This window comes from Chinchilla lanigera, unplaced genomic scaffold (assembly GCF_000276665.1).
Source record: "Chinchilla lanigera isolate Chin_1 unplaced genomic scaffold, ChiLan1.0 scaffold00072, whole genome shotgun sequence".
NCBI classification, from domain to species: domain Eukaryota; kingdom Metazoa; phylum Chordata; class Mammalia; order Rodentia; family Chinchillidae; genus Chinchilla; species Chinchilla lanigera.
The window spans coordinates 2,469,586-2,489,104 of NW_004955473.1; the positions used below are offsets into that span (position 1 = coordinate 2,469,586).

General features: G+C 36.8%; 1 protein-coding gene across 3 annotated transcripts in view; it reads left to right on the top strand.

The window, feature by feature from the left end:
- Mbnl3 (muscleblind-like splicing regulator 3) overlaps positions 1-19,519 on the top strand; it is a 105,903-nt gene that overhangs the window by 20,043 nt on the left and 66,341 nt on the right. The window lies entirely within an intron of this gene.

Below are 19,519 nucleotides of genomic sequence, written 5' to 3' on the forward strand. Positions count from 1 at the left end.
GTAATGGATTGAAATGGGTGTGGACTCCCACTTGTTCTCTAAAATTTAAAAAGAGTAAGTTGCCTTCTTACCTGAAGTCCTACATTGACCATCCTCATTCTTAGGGGTGCCTCCCTTTTTAGTCCCACAGTATATTGGAGACTCTGCCATGTTGCCTGCTTTGTGGACCAAATCCTGGCTTTCTCACCATCTAGCATAGTGCTTTACATATAGCAGATGCTCACTACTTCCTTTGGTTTGACAAGTATCTGCAGAGAACTTACTAATATGAGGAATTGAGCCAGAATTGGAGATTCATAACATGTACCCTCAAGAAGCTCACGGTGAGCCAGGCAGCTAAGTACCACTTCCACTACATGCAGGCTGACATATTTGGTGAAGAGGTGGAATCATGAGTGTAGTTCTGTGTCTGGGTTTAGTCCGTTCAGTTAGCTGATGTGCACGTCCCATCTAGGGCATTCCCCTCCTTCACGTTTGTTTTTATTTATTTATTTATTTATTTATTTATTTATTTATTTATTTTTGTTGTAAACATGAAAGAATGCACACACCCCATAAAAAGATACTCACTTTTTACTAACACAATGAAGCTAAACTCTTTCTCCAATCTGCCAAGTGTCCATATCTTTTGACATTAATTCTATGAATACAGCGCAATTACATATTTTATTTATAAGTAAAACTGAAAGCTGTTATTAATACTGCTTGGCAGCTCCAGAAATTATAAGTAGAACTTTAAATAATGTTTGATGTTTTTATACAAAGTACTTGGATTCTTTCTGTGTCCAAGTCCCTGGTAATAAGCTAATACGTTTTAGGTTATGTGCATATACTTTTATGCCCAGGGGAGGCAGTACAGACTAGTTATTAACAACAGACATTCCGGAACATGCCTGAATTTGGTCCCACTTGTTCTGGTGCATAACCTTGAACCAACTTACTTAATCTCTTAGTATGTCTGTTCCGTCATCTGTAAAATGGGGAGAATAAGGTAACCTATCTGGCAGGATTGTTATGAACAGTGAATAAATTAGCATTTGCTTATTTTGATTCAACTGAGGTTTCATGATTTACAACTCTGTTCTTAGAAATCATACATAGTCCCCTTTAAGTGACATTTGGGTCATTGGAGATTGATGTGAAGGTTTTCCTTATCACATATTCTCAAATATCTGTACTTGGAAATTAGAAGCCAGGTTTGACGTTTCTTTCTGCTCCTTTGACATGTCCACAGAGTTTTAGAAATCAGTTGCCTATCTCTTAGTTTAGCTTCATAAAATGTCGGTAATTCAAACATCATCCCGTGCCAAGGGATCAGTGCTTTTGGAATATTTGATGCAGTTTAAAATCCAGAGAATTAAAGAATAGAGTGAGGCTGTGTGGATGCCATTCTGTTTACCAGCCTTGTGATTTGCATGTTCTTTTTTTTAAGTCGGGCAGTAGCGTCATTGGGAAGTATGCTGTGTAGGGGCGTAAGTTCAGTAATGCATTTTAGAGGTCTATTGCTGAGAGACAGTTTGACATACACAAAGCCATTTTAAAATAATAGCAAATTAACATTGAGTTACTGTTTATGCCTTAGTGCAAGGTTACTGTGACCTTTCATCATTCTCTATTTTTTTACATTTATTTTCAGTATAGTAATGATATAGTTTATTTTCAGAATTAACACAGGTAAAAATGGTGCAAATGACATGAATGAAGGAGCTAGTTTGACACTGAAAATTGGAAACCTCTTGGAATATTATGCTATATTTTACTAATCGCAGCTTGACCCAAGTTTTGGGTAGATTCTGTCTCTTTCTCTCTCTTTCTCTCCCTCTCTCCATCTCTGTCTCTGTCTCTCTCCCTCCCTCCCTCTTTCTCTCTCTCTCTATCTCTCTGTCTCTGTGTCTCTGTCTCTGTCTCTGTCTCTGTCTCTCTCTGTCATACTGGGGATTGAACCCAGGGCCTTCACCATGAACTACATCCCCAACCATTTATAAATTCTAAACTTTTTGAGACAGGTTCTCACTAAGTTACTTATTTGCCTAGGCTAGGCTCAAACTTGTGATCTTCCTGCTTCAGCCTCCCAGAGCACTGTAATTACAGTTGTATGCCACCACACCTGGCCCAGTTTATTCTTTTAGCCTTTATGGACCAAATTGGTAGTAATGTCTTCATTGTTGTATTTAGATCCCAGTGTTACCTTTGGCATTAACTGCAAAATTTATGTTGGGCCTACCAAGAAAACTTCCTCAGTGTGAGTAAATGAATTAAAGTTCTCATGTGTATAATCATTATTAATAATTAATCAGAAGTTCCCTTAAATAAGGACTGATATGTACCTTTTTGGCCTAGCGTCTGTAAGGCCCTGGGTTCAATCCCCAGCACCACAAATAAAAGTTCCCTTAAATAACATGCATAAGAAATTAAATTGGGTTTAGAAAGTGACCCACAGTCTTTGTAAACTACTGTAATTATCTCTAGAAATCTTCATGTTTCAGTAACTCTCCAGAGCTTTTATTAGGATAAATAAACGGAAGCAGCAATAACTATTCTCTTGTAATCCTAATTATTAGCATGCTGTTTAGTTGCATTTTAAATGTATGGAGGGCTCTGTCTCCCCAGGAATCCAAACCATGCTTTTTCCTGGTTGATTCCCTGGAAAAGCTACTCCTCCCTCTTACTGATTGGCCAAAATGCTGCTAACCCCTTATATATCCTTTCATGTTGTACTCATGATGTTGAGGAGTTTGAGTGTTTGCTATCTGTGTATTAGCAAGTACCTAACAGAGTAAGTGTGATATTCCAGCTCTATGCTGTGGAGTATGGTCATATAATATTGACATACTTACAGGCATACTTCCTCATAATGCAGCAACAGAAATGGCACCAGCTAGCTGAAGGGCATCAGTCATGGTTAGCAAGTGCCTTTGCTTTAAAGTGAACCTCTGGTCCTCACACCCATGCCACTGGTGCTCTGGAACCCTCACGGTTCCCCTGATTACTTTCTAAATATCATTTAGCATTCTGGGAGAAGAGCCATATCCATAAAGAGATGGGATGCTACTTCCAGATCTCAGCTTCTACCAAATACTTTAGAGCTCAAGAAGGCCACATCCTGAAGCTTTTAAACTATACCCACAGGGTTGCCGTCAGAGCTCTCCCTGGGAACACTGCAGAGTCCATGTCATTTGTGTTCAAGACACAAGTCTAACACATTTGACTCAGTACCTTCCACAGAGCAACTGCTTGCTACATTTTCTTTAGTTGAGTCTGGTTTTGCAAGGCCCAGAAAATTTAATCGGGAGTTTGTTGTTGTTGTTTTCGGGGGAGGACTTAATACAGGCAGGTGCACACTGGAGTCATAGGCAACAAAAAGCTGAGAGTTGAGGAGGAAGAGAAGCTGTAAAAAGGAAGCATGAAGACTCCAAATGCTTAGGCGTTTGAGGCCATTTAACAAAGTGCCCAACATATCCTTCAAGACATTCTGTATCATAAAACTATTAGAAAAAAAAGCTTAAGCTTTTCGTACTGTCCTATGTCGCAGGAGGGAGGCAACGTTTTACAAGGCATTTTAGAAAGATTCCTATCCTGACTGATTAACAAATATTATTGTTTAAGGATTCATTTGTATTAGACTCCTCGTGTGGCATTTTTTCCAATAAGTGAGATGTTACTGTAATAAGGCCTTAATGTGAATCTATGGAATTTTGTAGTTTCTGATGGGCCCACAGTATTAATAAAAACTTATTTTTCAGTACACATTTGTAATCCAGGCTATCAGGAGGCCAAGGGAATAGAGCTGCAAGTGTGAGGCCAGCCGGTGCAATTTAGTGAAACTCTGTCTCAAAATAAAAGACAAAAAGGGTTGGAAATTTGGCTTAGTGGTAGAGCACCCCTGGGGTAAAACGCCAGCATCACAAAAAAATTGCCACAGATATTTGACATTGAGAAAATAGTTTCAGGGCCACACCCAGCATTATAAAGTGGTCTAGGTTGAATATTGTTATTCACAATACTTGGTTCCAGAAATGTTTTGGGTTTGAGAATATTTGCATATACCTAAAGAGATATTTTGAGAATGGCACGAAAATTTAACATGAAATTCATTTATGTTCCATTTGCACCTTATGTACATAGCCTAAAGTTAATGTTGTGCATTAACTTTAATAGTTTGATACATGAAACAAAGTTTAATGATTTGACATTTTCCACTTATGGCGTCATATTCTAACTCAAATGTTTCGGCCTTTAGAGCATTTCAGATTTTGCAGATTTGGGTTAGGAATGGTCAATCTTAAATGCTCGCAGTGAAAATCCTTTCCAGCTCACAGTTTGTTGGGTGAAAGGGAAGCAAACATCAACCTCTTGTGCCTATTTGAGTGAAACTTTAATGACGAGTTCTTGGGTAGCACACTAAAAATACTATATGAGAGCTAGTTGAAGAAAAGTCTACAATGAACCACTTTCACTACTAAAATTTTACATGTGTATTTTTTTTTCATAAATAAACATTGGCATTTAGAGAAAAAATGATTTTCTGTCACCAAGATCATAAAAAATATGCCAAAATATTTGTATATTATTTAGAGCTAAGAGGGTGGACTGAAAGAACAACAAAAATAAAGAACATTAAATCTTTTTGTGTTCAGCTTAGCAGAGAAAATTTTTGAAGTATCAATGACACTTTGCTATTGTGAATTTTCATTTGCTTGTGCTCTGTATTTTGTGAATGCTCACAATGCTAGGGCGTATGTGGGGGACACAGTACAAATGGAAATACGGCTTGTGTGCCCTTACATAGTACCCATATGCATTTTCTTCAGAATTGTAGTTTTAAAAATTTAAGATCAACTTTGTGTCATTCACAGTGTGATGAGTCACAATATTTAACTCATTTAAAACTATGACTACACCCATAACAAAATACAAGTTACCCTGCAAGATGTGCTCTACGTGGTGTTCTGCATGCAAAGATAAGTACTCAAAGTGGCTTATCAGAGGAAGACAATTTGATAGGTTCCACATCAGAATCAAATATTTATGCTCACAAAGTTCTACTTTATAGTTAGCACTAAAAATTGGGTTTTTGTCCCCTTCTTCATGCTTTACTCCCTTCCCTTTTCCTCTTGAATCCTGATTTATCATTTTGGCTCCAGTTTGCTTTAGAAAATGGCATTTTTGTTGCATCAGATGTTTTTTAAACATGCTCTTCTTACTTCTGCTTAGCATAACAAGTGTATTTGGATAGCAAAATATAATAGGACATCTTTCCGTGATTCCATTGTTAGTGGATACAGTGCCATTCCACTTACCACAAATGGGCCTTCTGATTTTTTTATTAACATGAATAACCTAGCAAAGATATGCATATGGAATTAATGTTTTTCTGGGGTTTAAAGGCTCACTTCTGAGTTTTCTCTAAATGTGAATATCAGAAGTCCCTCGATTCTTTATTGTATCAATCTTTGAAATTGTGAGGGGTATATTTTCTTGATTTTAGCAACATAATTTATATTTAACTTTGAATTTATGTTTTTACTTCTCAGGGTGGGTCTGTCAATGTTTTCTCAAATACAGCAAAGTATAAGTGGAACCCAACTGTCTAAACTCCAAGTCAATAAGAATTTTACCTATATTGGATTTGTAGGAAAAACAAAATGTGAATTTTTAGGGTTTAATTAAGTATGAGGAAAAATACTCATGTTCTCTAGTAATCAGTGAAAGATTGAATTATAGAAAACAAGAAAAGAGTATTTCTATTTTGAAATGATTTCTGTCAAAAATGATTTCTAATCCAGATGTGGTAGGGAATGTTTATAATCCCAGCACTCTGGGAGGCTGATGCAGGAGGGTCACAAATTTCAAATTTGAGTCCAGAATGGGCAGTTTAGAATGAACCTGTCTCAAAATAAAAAATAAAAAGGATTGGGGATGTAACTGAGTATGAAGGCCCTGGATTCAGTCCCCAGTGCTACAAAAACGTCATCTCTAACCATAATTTTTTAAAATGATGTAGTATTTTCATTAAATGAGTCTATTTTATATGTATACTGATTTTAGACAATAGTGTTTTATCTTTTCATAAAACCGATGAAGAAGAGCTATTTCTTCTAATGTACCCATGTTCTAGGGTTATAATTTCATTCTACATTATTCTCTTACCCTTCCAAAAATTTCTACCAACCTTTTAAGGTGCAGTGATAGCGTAACCTGTCTTCACTTTGGCACCTGTACGGATCATGTTTATTTGATTATGAGTGAGGAACCCAGTATTTAGTAAATTTTCTAAATATTATATACTAGAAGGAATTCCATGCAATTAATTCAGCTGTATTAAAATGTATATATTTTATATACCACCAAATGTGAGAAAGTACTGTAATTATAAAGCTATTACTTTAGCTATTTGGTGGCATTTTATAGAGTAAATTTGTGTGCATGTGTGTGTGTATGTGGTGCTGGAGATGGGACCCAGGACCTCATGCATACTGGGCAGGCACTCTACCACTGAGCTACACTCCCAGTTCACATATTTATTCTTAAATTGTGTTTGCAAAGGCTTTGGCATAGGCTGCTTATTTTTCACTAGCCACTATTCTTGCAAGTTTCCTTTCTTCCCCTAGGTGGTACATGGTTGCAGGCTGTAACCTTTTGGGTAGCCTATGTGTGGGTAACTGAGCGGAAGTGTATATAGAATGCAATTGAATCATGGTATTTTTTCTGTGAAAATTAATGTGTTATTAAAATGATCAACATAAATATTCAATAGGTTAGCAATTATATGGAGATTGATATAGTTTTAAAGAATATTTTCATTAATAAAAATGCATAATCATGAATACATTTCTCCACAAAACTCTGCATGTTATTAATCACCTCATGTGCTTTCTTGGTTTTTCCTTTGAAGAGGACTTTTCTGTTCCATTTACTCAAACTATTTTGTGTATTAAGAAGCCCTGAAAGAAAAAAGAAGAAACCCCAAGACCTATGTCTAGGTACAGTTTCCTCTAGGCTTTTTGCCTATGGCTTTCTCCTCTGACCTAGCTACCTGTGTTACTGCTAGTTGTCATTGCCTAAAGGCCAAAGTCTAACTTCTTTAGTTTTGAGGTAAAGTGTTAGTCTCTGACACTTTTTATGCAGGCGAAAATAGTGTCATATATTCAGTACAGTATCTCAGGAGATTTGGCTCCTTTTCAGCCAACAAACATTAAGATTCTCTCCTCTCATCTGATAATAGCAATAACAACAACAGCACACACACATCCACATGCTACCCAAGTGCACCCACCTTACCCCCATTGGCTTCCAGTTGTATAATATACAAGCACAGATGTGTGACTATGCTTTGTATTTGGGAGATCGTCACAGATATGACACTTTTTCTCATGTAAGTTAAAGGAAAACAAGAACCTGGTAGTGGTTATTTCCTTTATTAACATAGATCCAGTCACTGCAGTTTACAAGAAATATTACCTTCGGGGGCTGGGTATTTAACTCAGCGGCAAAAGCGCCTGCCTGGCAAGTGCAAGGTCGTGAGTTTGGTTCCCGGTACTGGAGAAAAACAAAAAAACAAAAAAACAAACAAACAAAAAAAAAGAAATATTACCTTCGGGTAAGAGAGTATTCTTTTTCTTTAATCTTTAAAGTTGATTTCAAAGAGAAAAAAATAACAAAATTTCAAAACAAGATAATAGGAGGGTAACAGTGGCTAATACATTGCATGTTGTTATTTAAATTAATTACTCAGATTACAACATATAGGCATTTAATTGTCCAAAAAATATTAACACAAACCTTTGTTTTCAATGAAAGAGAGTATTCTAAGAAGGCACAGTTTATCATTTTCTATTTCTTGAAGCTTCTGGTTATAAAGCGAGTGAAATTCACACTTTAATCATATACTGGCTCTAACAGTCATAGGGTGTGAAACTATCTGCTAGGTAGATTATAAACTCATTCAGGAAAAAAGGCTGTCTTGTATGCATTTTGTGTTATCCAAAGACCAAAGACCAGTGCTAAGCACAGAGCATATAAATTAACACTGCGTTTCCTCCTTTATACAATAATAAAACAATTATAAGGCTGAGAGTGTAGCTCAATGGTAAAATACTTGCCTAGTATGTGCAAGGCCTTAGGTTCCCTCCCCAGCACTGCAAAAAAATTAATAAAATTAGTTTATTAAGTTACTGATTGAAAACTTGTTGGTGATTTTGAGGTTTCTGGTCCAGCTTCCCATCCAGTGCAACAAAAGCCTGGTGAGGGGTAGGGTAACATATAGAGAAACAGTCCAATACACTATTGGAAATCTCGGGCTGTGGGATGGCTCTTCACTGTCGTAAGGGAAAACATATCTCTACCGCGTTCACCTGTGGATCCTGGATAAAGAGGAAACAAGTGAACTACTTGCCTTTGTTTTTCTTTTTCCTATCTGGAGATTCTCATTTCATAAGTATTTACATAAGGAGCTTGATGGCTTCACAGTGAATACATAGGAAAATATTTTTTTAAAAATTAGTCATTGTAACAGAATACAACAAAGCATATCAGATTCTTATCTCCACATTGAACAAGATGAATTGAGGTAATTTATTTCAGAGGCACTTAGTGTTTACTTTACTGTTCTAAGTACTTTATAAATATTAACTAATTCCAATCTAAAAAACACCCTTATGAGATAGATATTGCTATTGACGCCATTTTATAGTTGAGGAACCTGAAGTACAGAATATTTAGATAACTTGTCCAAGGTCTTTCAATTGTAAGGAAGAAGGAGAGTTATAGACAAAGTCTTCTGTCTCGAGAATTCCACTCTAAATCAATGTGCTATGCTTGGCTATCTTTCATAGGTTTAGAAAACAGACGAGGACATTTAATCTTCTCTCTTTTATTTTCATAAATAAGTACCAGCTGTTCAAAGTACCCAATTCTTTAGATTTTACTTATTATAAAATTCATATTCCTTTAAAAGAATCTGGAAATGGTACTTTCCAAAGACTTTGAAAGGTGCGTCCGTCTATTCTTTTTATGCCACCATGAAATACTGTACTCTTATTTTGACTTTACAAAGCTTCTGCCTATTTAATTAACTGAGGTTGCTTGTATCTGGGTAAGCTCTTTGCTCTAGTCTCTCTAGATGCTATTACATCAGCTCTGTGTTCCGTCCCTAGGGTAGCAGTTTACTTTTTTCCATCTAGGTCCTTTGCACTCTCTGCTTGACTTAATTTAAATGTTTCCTTTGGCTAATACCAAGCCTAAACTATCAAACAAATACTCTATTTTGCTCATTTTTTTCATTTTCTTTAAGTTCCTAACAAATGTCTAATACCAGCTAGCTGGGGTCTTGGGTTTTTTGAGTGCCTGCCTCACACCACAGGTTTGCACTTCTGTCATATGATTTACTCCTGCTTGGATAATGAGATAGTGCGATGAAATACCTTGATGAAAGTTCAAATACAGGTCTTTGTGCTTCTAAAGCTTATTCTATATACTGTACAACAACAGACTTTCTTTACTTTTCTGAACCTAAGTTTGCTTATCTGCGAAATCAAAAATAAAGGGGACTGAGAACCTAAGGTACTAAATATCAGGCACCAGATAGGTCCTGCTCTGAAGGTGTTCACAGCGGTAGTGGAAAATTATGATGCGGTGGACTTGTGGTGGAAAGGTCTGTTTGGACAGTGTTTTAAGCATCCACTGATCCCTTTTGCTTAGAGAAGGTTGAGAAGCTGACTCCAGAGAAATAAGTAGGACTTCTCCCTTTCTGTTTTTTTGTGTTTTTTTTTTTTTTCCCCCGGTACCGGGAATTGAACTCATGATCTTGTGCTTGCCAGGCAGGCACTGTGCCGCTGAGCTGAATCCCCAGCCCCCTCCCTTTCTAAGAGTACACATTCCATAATTCTGTAAGACCTTAAAGTGCATTTTCATATGTAGTACTTAACACATATGTGCAAAATGATTAAGGAAAAATTAATTTTTGTAAATATAGAGTCACTTATCTGTATACAACTGACAAATTGAAGTGTTAGTTAATGAGTAATAACCATGTAATGAGTAATAACCATGTTATTATGTATGGACTAGTCAGCTTAGCCAGTATTTGAGGATCTGATTGTGCTGTCTACTGTGCAGGGGAAAGAAACAGTAAATGTACCTGTAGTTCTGGTAATACTTAGTTCAAGTTAGTGTTTCTCTTGAAGGCAGTCATTGAATCTAGGGCAGTTTTAATGAAATGGTGGAGATGGAAGTCATACTTAGAACATATGGGAGGGATTTGGAAAAATTCTTGAGAGAGGCAGAGCTGAGGTGCAGGACATTCACATGGATGGTGGTGAGAGAGAATCACAGCTCAAGAGATAACAGGAAAATGCCCAAGGAACATGGTCAAGGAATGGGCCCAGCAGGTTCCTAGGAATAGTATATTTTGGTCTGGCCATCAGTAACTTTTGCAGGTCTAAACAAGTTCCTTTTTAAATGAAGGGTATATAATATTTGAATTCTTAGAATCATGTCGTTCAGCCTCTTAATATTTTCTTGTGGAGAATTTGTTAGGAATGTTGAAAATGAAATGTAAACAAGAGAGGCCCTGTTTTATCCATGTTTGTACCCCAGTATCTTGCTATATGGTCCCCTGAATTAGTCCTTAATAAGTGTTGAGTGAATAAATTTATGGAAAATTAATTATGGATACATAGTAATGCTATGAATTCAATAATTGAATGTAAACCATCTACTCCAGAGAGTTTCAGGGCTATCATTTACCTGGCTGCATGTTATGAGATAGACTTCATCATCTTTGAGAATTGCTTCCAACTTGAAAATTCTCAAAATATTTATCCTTTGAGAAATAGTCTGATTTGACTTTTGGCAAACCTAACATCCTGAGTTGTGTTTTTCAGTGATTACTAATGGAAATCCTGCTTTGTTGCTTGCAAATTGATTACTTCTAGTGGAGCAAATGTTTAACAGTACATGTAGTTGGTAGTATCATCTATATTTGGACCTTGGAAATTTAAGCTCAGTTTCATTCATCTCAGTGTGAGTTGAAGACTTCTGTATTTGCTCAGTACTCTTATGATCTTTTTGGAGCTTATATTGTTTGTTTATTTGGTTTTGTGGGGTTTTTTTGTTTGTTTGGTTTTTTTTTGAGACAGGGTCTTGCTCTGTAGTTCTGGCTGGCCATGAACTCACTGTATAGCACAGGCTGGCCTCAAACTTGGGGCAAATCTTCTGCCTCAGCCTCTGGAGTGCTGGGACTACAGGCATGTGCCATCACATCCGGCTTGTGGGACTGTACTGATACTTTAAATAGAATAAGACAATTTCCTCTCCTTCGTGTATATATAGAATTAGATGATTGTCAAATTTTATCATTGAAATCATTCATTACTTGATGATATAGATAATATAATGTTAACCTTAATTTCCTCACCACTCCTATACTATGTACACACAGGATTTTAAATAGATGAATGTAATATGGGAGCCATAGCATAGGATTTCACCTGCTTTGCTGTCCAGGCTCTTCACCTCAGCATAAATGTAAATGCTGTCTTTAACTTACTGTGTAATCTCTTCTTCTTCCTCTGTTTCGCTTGCCCATTTAAGATGAGTTGACATAATTTTTAATCTATAGTTATCTTGTTGCTTGCCATGTATATTGGTACTTACCTGAGGTACAGACTTCCTAGCTGGCTTGATTTCAGCATTTCCCTGGAGTTTTGTTTTCAGATCCTTGCTTTGCTTTGCTTTGCTTTGCTTTGCTTTGCTTTTTTTATTGTCTTTTTGAGAGAGGGTCTTGCTATGCAGTTCAGGCTGGTCTTGAACTCACTTTGTAGCCCAGACAGGCCTCAAACTCGCAGTGATCCTCTGCCTCAGCCTCCTGAGTGCTGGGATTACAGGCATGAGTCACCATGCCTGGAGGATCCCAGCCTTTCTTGAAGTCTCTTACTCAGATCTTGTTTTTAAATCCTCTTGTGAAAAATCTTTTTTTTTAAATTTTCCCTTCTCTGCATGATTTGCATACTATACGTTTTGACAGATTGTTTTGATATCTAAATCTTGGTTTAAAGTTTCACTTCAATTTAGATAGCCATTTTTTCAGGGGACAATTTTTATTACTGAGGGAGATAGTTACTATTTTCAAAGGCTTCTATGCTCCCCTTTTGGCAGCTGGATACCAGATTTCTGGACAACATGTACCCTTCAAAAGGTGTTTATGACCCCCATGTATTGACCATTTTCTAATTTATTTACCAGACATGCCAGCAATTCAGTGTCTTCTTGGTACCATGGAAAAGGAGCTCTAAGCTTTCATATTATACTTGTAGGAAGCTGAGGAAAATTGAGAAACTAGAGGGCTTTTAATTGGTGCCATTGACTTTTTTATGATTTCTGAGAAATTTAATGTTGAAAAACTCAATAGAAGTATTTGGTTGAAAATCTAGAGTTGGAGTTTGTGAGAGACAGATTTTGTTTTACAGTTTGACTTTAATATTGTTGCTTCATTGTATGAATCATGTAAGGTTTGAGACATGACTGAATAGTATCTCCCATAGAGTAAGAGCTGTGTATATGGGAACTATTATTAATGACCATAAATGCTGATTAGGTAAACAAGATGCTGGCTTTTGAATAATTGTAAAATGTACTCAGGAAGGCAAAGTTATTATCTTCATTTTGTTTTAGTGATTGTTTTGTGAACCCTGAACTCATTCTTGAATTTTTAATAAAATTCCTAGTATACCAATTAATTAGAAATAAATACAGAGAATATTTTTAATGGCGCCTGTCTGTTCTGTCCAGAGGATAGTAGGAAAAATCAGCTCTCAAGGTAGAAAAGAGAAAAAATGAAGAAAAAACAAAGTAGTTGTTTAACAGGAGAAATGTGTCAGATTTTAGTTTCAGGTGGTAACAGCCTGTATCCAGGAAGGTTAGATCATTATAGTGGGATAAACTGAACCTGAGTCTAATAGGTTTAGGAAAGTAGAGAGAATCAGGAAAAGCATGGTAGAAAAGCAGGGTCTGAAGTTTTGACAGACTATTGTAGGAAGGCAATTGGGACAAACCCATGCATGCAAAAAAGGTGTTCTCTGAAACTGCAAGCTTGTCATCTGAAAGAGTATGTCGAGGAAGTTGCATTGAAATTTATGTAAGACATAGGCCTACCGAGGCAAATAAATTTTATAATCATAGAATGAAAGAATCACCTTCCCCTAGGGATTTGAAACTGCAGAGAGTGCCCTTCTGGTTTTCAGGAGAATGAAAATTCTTCCATTGCCAGGAATTAAGCTTCTAAAGGTGATCTGTCTTGAGTTGTCGATGAAAGAAACAAAATGAACCAGGATGGCTGGGTTAAACTTTTGGTAATCTGAATGCAGATTGTCAGGATATCTGATATGATGAAATTAGATCATGAGTTCTTCATGTGTACACTAAAAATTTTAGGCAGTTTAGTCAAGTAGATGAAGTTTTCCAGGTTTCTGTTCAAAGTTGAAGTGATCAATAGGTTACTTTGCCCTTCACTGACTTTGTTAACTGTTGCGAGCTCATTTAGAGTTCTTTTGGGTGTTTTCAATATTTGATGTGTACCTGACTGTCGATGACTTTTTTGAAAACCTGATGTCTTGGTTTCACTTACATGCCTTGCAAAAGTAAGCAAGAAGTTATTTCCTCATTTGTTAAGGTAAAGTAGAGTTGAAGTTGATAAATTTCATAGTCTGTTTCTCTCTCTTTCCCTCTCTCTCTCTGTTTCTGCTAATGATGAAAACCACAGCTTGCTCATGCTAGGCAGGTGCAATTCCACTAAACCACATCCCCAGTCTCCCCAATTTCCCAGTTATTATTATTGAAGATGAATATTAAATTACTAGACATAAAGTGTTGCTTTCCAATCTCATGGTTAATTAAATCTTTCTTCTTTCCAGCTCCCCTCTAATTTGAGGTTTTATATTTTGGAAGTTTTGTAATCTTTCCTTTGAGACTTGTTGAAATTAACCTTGGGAGATAGAAGAGAACAACTCTATCTGGCCCAGGTGGCTATTACGATTGTATTATAGTCATACACTCTTCTTCAGTGTTAGCAAGGACATTAAGTACTTGTCCAGAATCCATATGAAAGATGTTCAAAAGCCACCCTATTTTTACAGTTCCTCCAAATTTTTCTATAAAGAAAAGCCTGTGTTTTTCAGTCTAATATAAATCATATTGGAATATCAAGAAAAAAGTAAAACTATTGGTTTAGGGGGCTTTAAAGAAGAACAATTTTATGCCTGTATGAGATTTGGAGATAGAGAATTTAAGACTCAACAGTGTCTGTGCTCTTCTCTAAAGTAGCCGAAGTTTCAATGACCTCCACTCAGTTGATCTCTACATCGGTCATGTGTGTGAAATAATGGCTCTAAAAGCAGTGACTTCAACATACAGGGTTAGAGCTCTCATATATATTTCCTAGAAAATTCACTTTTGCATAAGCCTCCCTTCAAGCCCACTGGAAAGTTTACAATTAGTCTTTCAAATTATGGTACATTTGGGAATCTCCCAACATTTTCATCCACAATGTGTGGGTTTTTTTCTGTCCTTTGACTTGTTTCACTAGTCAAACATGGAATGAGTGATTAAGATTGACATTGAAAATATGAGTTTATTGGCTATGATTCCAATGATGAATTCAAACAAGGTAGTCCTCCTGGCAATAGCAGTAAATACCTTATGTCACTAAATCACTAGGTGCTACCTCAGTTTGCCTCTCTGATAGTCATCCTCATGTGACTCACATATTTAGCTAAAGAGATATTTGGGAACTAAGGTGTGTAACTAACTGATAGAGCACCCTACTTGGTATATATAAGGCCCAGGATTTAATCCCTAGCACCACACACAGACACACACACACACACACGCATGCATGCGTGCATGCACGCACACACCCACAGACACATGTTAGAGAGATAATTGGACTGTTTATAAATACTTAAAGGCTAAACGTTTAGTGATTGCTGTGGACTATCATTTAGCAATATGTGTGTGAGTGCCTGGGTCGGTGTAGAGGGTGAGCAGTGAATGTTCAACCAAATGTTATCAGTGAGTACATTGGCCCCAAAATGTCAATTAAATACGTACTTTGGAAGGAGCAAGAATATTTTCAATTCACTGGGGTGCTAGTTAGAACCTTATAGCAAGAATTTACAGGATGCCATTGTAGTCAAAATTACTGTCTATATTTAGCTCTTACCAGGAGCTTGTTGTCTAGCAAAATGTAACTGAAAAAAAAACCCTAGTGGAAATTCAGCTACATTTTTAAAAGGAGCTTTCCTTATCAATATTGATATTTTCAAAATATTTGAGTCAATCCAGACATTAGATTTGCAGTCATGTGACCTTGATGACTGAACACATCACTCCACGCATAGTTAGCAAAATGCAAACAGGAAGCTGAATTTTTCAGTCTGTTTCTCAACCTACATTTTATGCTGGTTAGACTTGAACCACTGCCTACCATGGCCTCAGAGAGCCTGTGGAGAGCAACACTCTGACCTTTACTTGCTCTTCTTCATCTTTTGCTCTTCCAGGGTATGGTGCATATGTGAACTTTACTCGGCTTCTGTGTTGTAAGCTACTAAGGGTAGATCATTGTTAATATTCCACACGTATGGCCAGAGTCTGTTTTGCTCAAAGACTTTGGCAGAGGCTCCGATTTCTATAATGAATATTCCTTAGCCCATCCTTTGAGTTCCTCAGAAACTGCCCACATGTTTTTTTTCTGTTTCCAGGGTGAAGCTGCCACCCTAGATGACCCATGTATCCTCACCACTATATGTGCCACAATGTACAATCTTTTTTCCTTGCCTCTTGTTCTTTCCAGGAATGCTCTCTGCCCTTCTGCCTCACCCAGTGACTTCTCATTCTTTGAGACTCAGCACCCCATTCTTCTCCTTCTCAACTCATTTGCCCACTCCAGGCCTTTGTGGCATTCTCTTTTCAGAATTCTCATTGAATTTGTTTTTAGTGTTGATGAATTTTGTTTTTAATTCATGTATGTTGTCCTTCCTTCCTCAATGAAAGTTGGGGCTTCTGGAAGGCAGGGGCAGTATCTTGATGTTCCTCATATTCCTAGAGACAAGTGACCCAGATCTGTGCAAATAGTCAGTGAACAATAAATGGTTCTTGAATGATATTTTTCCACATGAACATCTTAAGGCCTCACTTGCCTTGATAAGAAATATTTGTCCAGTAGATTAAATGAATGATGGCTGTGTTGCTTTGTTTTCTGCTAAACCCCCATCCTTACTTGACTGTCTGATTCAAAGGATGAGAATTTTGTCTTGTTTACCTTTATTTCTTTAGCACCTACAATAATACCTTAGCTGTATTAGGTGCTTATTACACATTTGTTGAATGAATGAATCGTCAGCAAAATCATCTTGCATGTATTAGATACAGTCAGTCTTGTGACTCGTTTTGTACTTCACTCATTTCAAATACTTGAGGATTATAGGATTAGAATTGCCTAATATGTGAAATTCCTGTTCTCTAGTTCAAATACAGTTTTGGTGAGCAAACATCTTTTTAAAACTTGGAAATTTCTGTCCATGCACATAAGCAAGTACTTAGCCAGTGGTCTATAATAACAACTATGTTTAGGATCCGGTATTTAATTTGGTTTTATATTAAATTACGGTGATTTAATATGTCTAAATGGCATTTATCAGCAAGTTCTCAGAATCCTATATATTATCAAAAAATAGACAAACCTTTAAAAAAATGAACTCCTTTGACAAAACCAGGAGTATCCATTACCACAGCTATGTTGAAAACAGACACTGTAGCACCTACCTTTCTTGAAAGGTATGACTGAACTGAAGAAAGCTATTTAATTGCTTTAGAAAATAGAATACTGTGACATACCTGCTGTTTGAAAAAATATATGAAATTTATTGTCCCAAGATTACTGTGAAAAAAATGCAGCAAAGCTTTAAAAAGCTTAATAGAAAAGTTCTACACATAGGCAAGTAGCTGCATTTTTATGGCCATTTTTCGTCAAAAGACTCAAGTTTTCTGTAGAATGCCTATGAAACCATGGTATCCATATGCAGTGCTGAACACCTCTCCTATGCCTTCCAGAATATGTGGTGGTGGTATTTTAGCCCCCAAACAGGAAGACACTAGAACCTGAAATAAATTTGAAGACTGGTGAAGGCTTTTAAATCCTGTAACTTGCCAGTTCACACAGGAGTGGCAGGTGCATCGTGTGTTTGTAAAGCCAAAATAAATGGCCACAAGAAATTTGGAGGTAATATAGGTGTTAAGGGCAGCTTAAAATAGAAAGCAAGCAAGCAAGAAAAGACAGAAAGAAAGAAAGGAAGAAAGAAAGACAGAAAGAAAGAGAGAAAGAAAAAGAAAAAGAAAGAAAAGAGAAAAAAGAAAAAGAGGAAGAAAAGAGTTGTTTTCAATTTTTTTCAAGATTTTCATAGATACATTGAAAGGAATGTTTCTTCAGCTATTGGTTTGGGTACCAAATATTTTTGTCGTCTGCCCAACCATGCATTGGCTGCATTTTTATGATATTGTGCTGGCTTGTGGAGAGAAGTCAGAAGGAAGGAGGAGACAGGGAAAGTGTAGGAAAATGGAACAAAAGTAGTTGCTGGAACTGACTTTGCAAGCAGCTCTGTAACTAGTTTCCATTTCCATTAGATAAGTAGAAAATATTTCTTTATGATTTTGTCTTACCTACAATATAACTTCTGTGAAGAAAGATGTGAATCATCAAAAAAAAACCCCACAGTCCTCATTTCTCAAAGATTGCACTCCATAGTGATTCTATACTAGTGTGTGCAATTTTAAGTATTTGTAGTTGCTATATATCATGTTTTATCTAGGAGTTTGATAAATGAGACTTGATTAAAAGTAAATACTAACTTTTTTATTTTCAAGAAAGAATACCTAGGAAATGTTCCTTTACAGCTCAAAGTGAAATCTCTCCCACCCTCACTGTCACTACCAGTTTGATTTAATCACACTCACTGTTGGGTAGAGACACTCCAAGGACTACCCAAGGATGTAGACAGGGATCACGTGGGTGTTCCAATTTTTAAAGATCTTGCTGCTATCAAATGAACAGGAGTGGAATATTCATTAATGGGGATTGAATATACAAGAGTCTCAGGTAGTATCATTCCAATTTGGAGGCTGGAATTGTTCAAAAATTCTCAACTTGATAGGTCCAATGGACTCGAAACCTGGAGGGGTGGCCATAATTCAGCTACAGCCTTGAGGAGTGTTCAGTCACAGAATTCCCTTCTAGTATTGTACAAAAAAAGGGTTCACATTAAATTACCATTTAGACTTAATACTTTTCAAAACAGGAATCCTGGGGACTTCTGTAACACTTTAACCTCCAAGGACAAAGACAAGATAGAGCTGAGTTAGATATGATGTTTACTCATGAGGAATTTACAGTCTAAGAACAGAGTAAACTTAAGGAGGCCAGTCAGCTAGAATGAGCAAGAATGTGATCCGCACCCTACGAGAGACACAGTATTGTGCACTTGTTAAGAGGATGGGCTCTGGAGTCACACTGCCTCGTTGGAACAATGGCTTGATCACCTATTAGCTACATGAAGTTGTGCGACTTAAATTACTTAACCTTTCTTCTACACCCATTACCCCATCTGTAAGATGAGAACAGTAGTATCCTCTCCCAGAGGGATCCGAACAACAATAATTAAGAGGCATTTACCTCAATGGCTCACTTTAGTGTGGGTTTATGGGTATTAAGTCTTTGTACTTGTTGTTCATTGATGGTGAGTTAGAGGCTTGTGTTGAAGTCAGTACCTTCTGTCTACTTCCAGCCCCTCCAAAATGCTAGCCACTATTCTACTTCTTTGTACTTTAGGTTACATCTCCATTTAAACGAACATAAGAAGTTCTACAAAAGCAGGTGAAGATCAGTGCTGTTCACTGTCTAGAACAGAGTCTGGTACATAGTAGGTACTGGACAGATGTTGGCTTAGCACAACTCAGGGATATTTATGAAAGTGATGAAGAGTTGTGTGATTTTGAGAAAATTCATGGCGGCAGATATTGTGGCAGTAAGAGAAGTGACAGCATTTACTGCCAAAAGCCACTGAAGAAGTAGAACTATAATACTTGCCAAGATGTTAATAGTCCCAAGTCTTTACCCAGAGTCTAGCTTACCTTCAGTATGCTTCAAGAAGGCAAAGCTACTTAGAATATAATTTAGACAGATTTTCATAAGGAATGATTCCGAGAACGTGTCTTGTTCTTGAATAGATAAGTTTTGAATTTTCCAGGTAATTAATTTCCCAGATATATCTGAAAAGTCAGTTGATAACGCATTTCCTCTTCAGTATAGAAAAGAAAGACGCTGTAAAGTTATTGCACATATTGTTTGAAAATAAAATATTTTCAAGAATTTCCATACCACTTTTTGATAGCATTAGCAATTAGCTGATGTGACCAATACTCAGAAGTTACTTTTGCCTTATTGTTATTCTGGTATGAGTTTATGTTATAT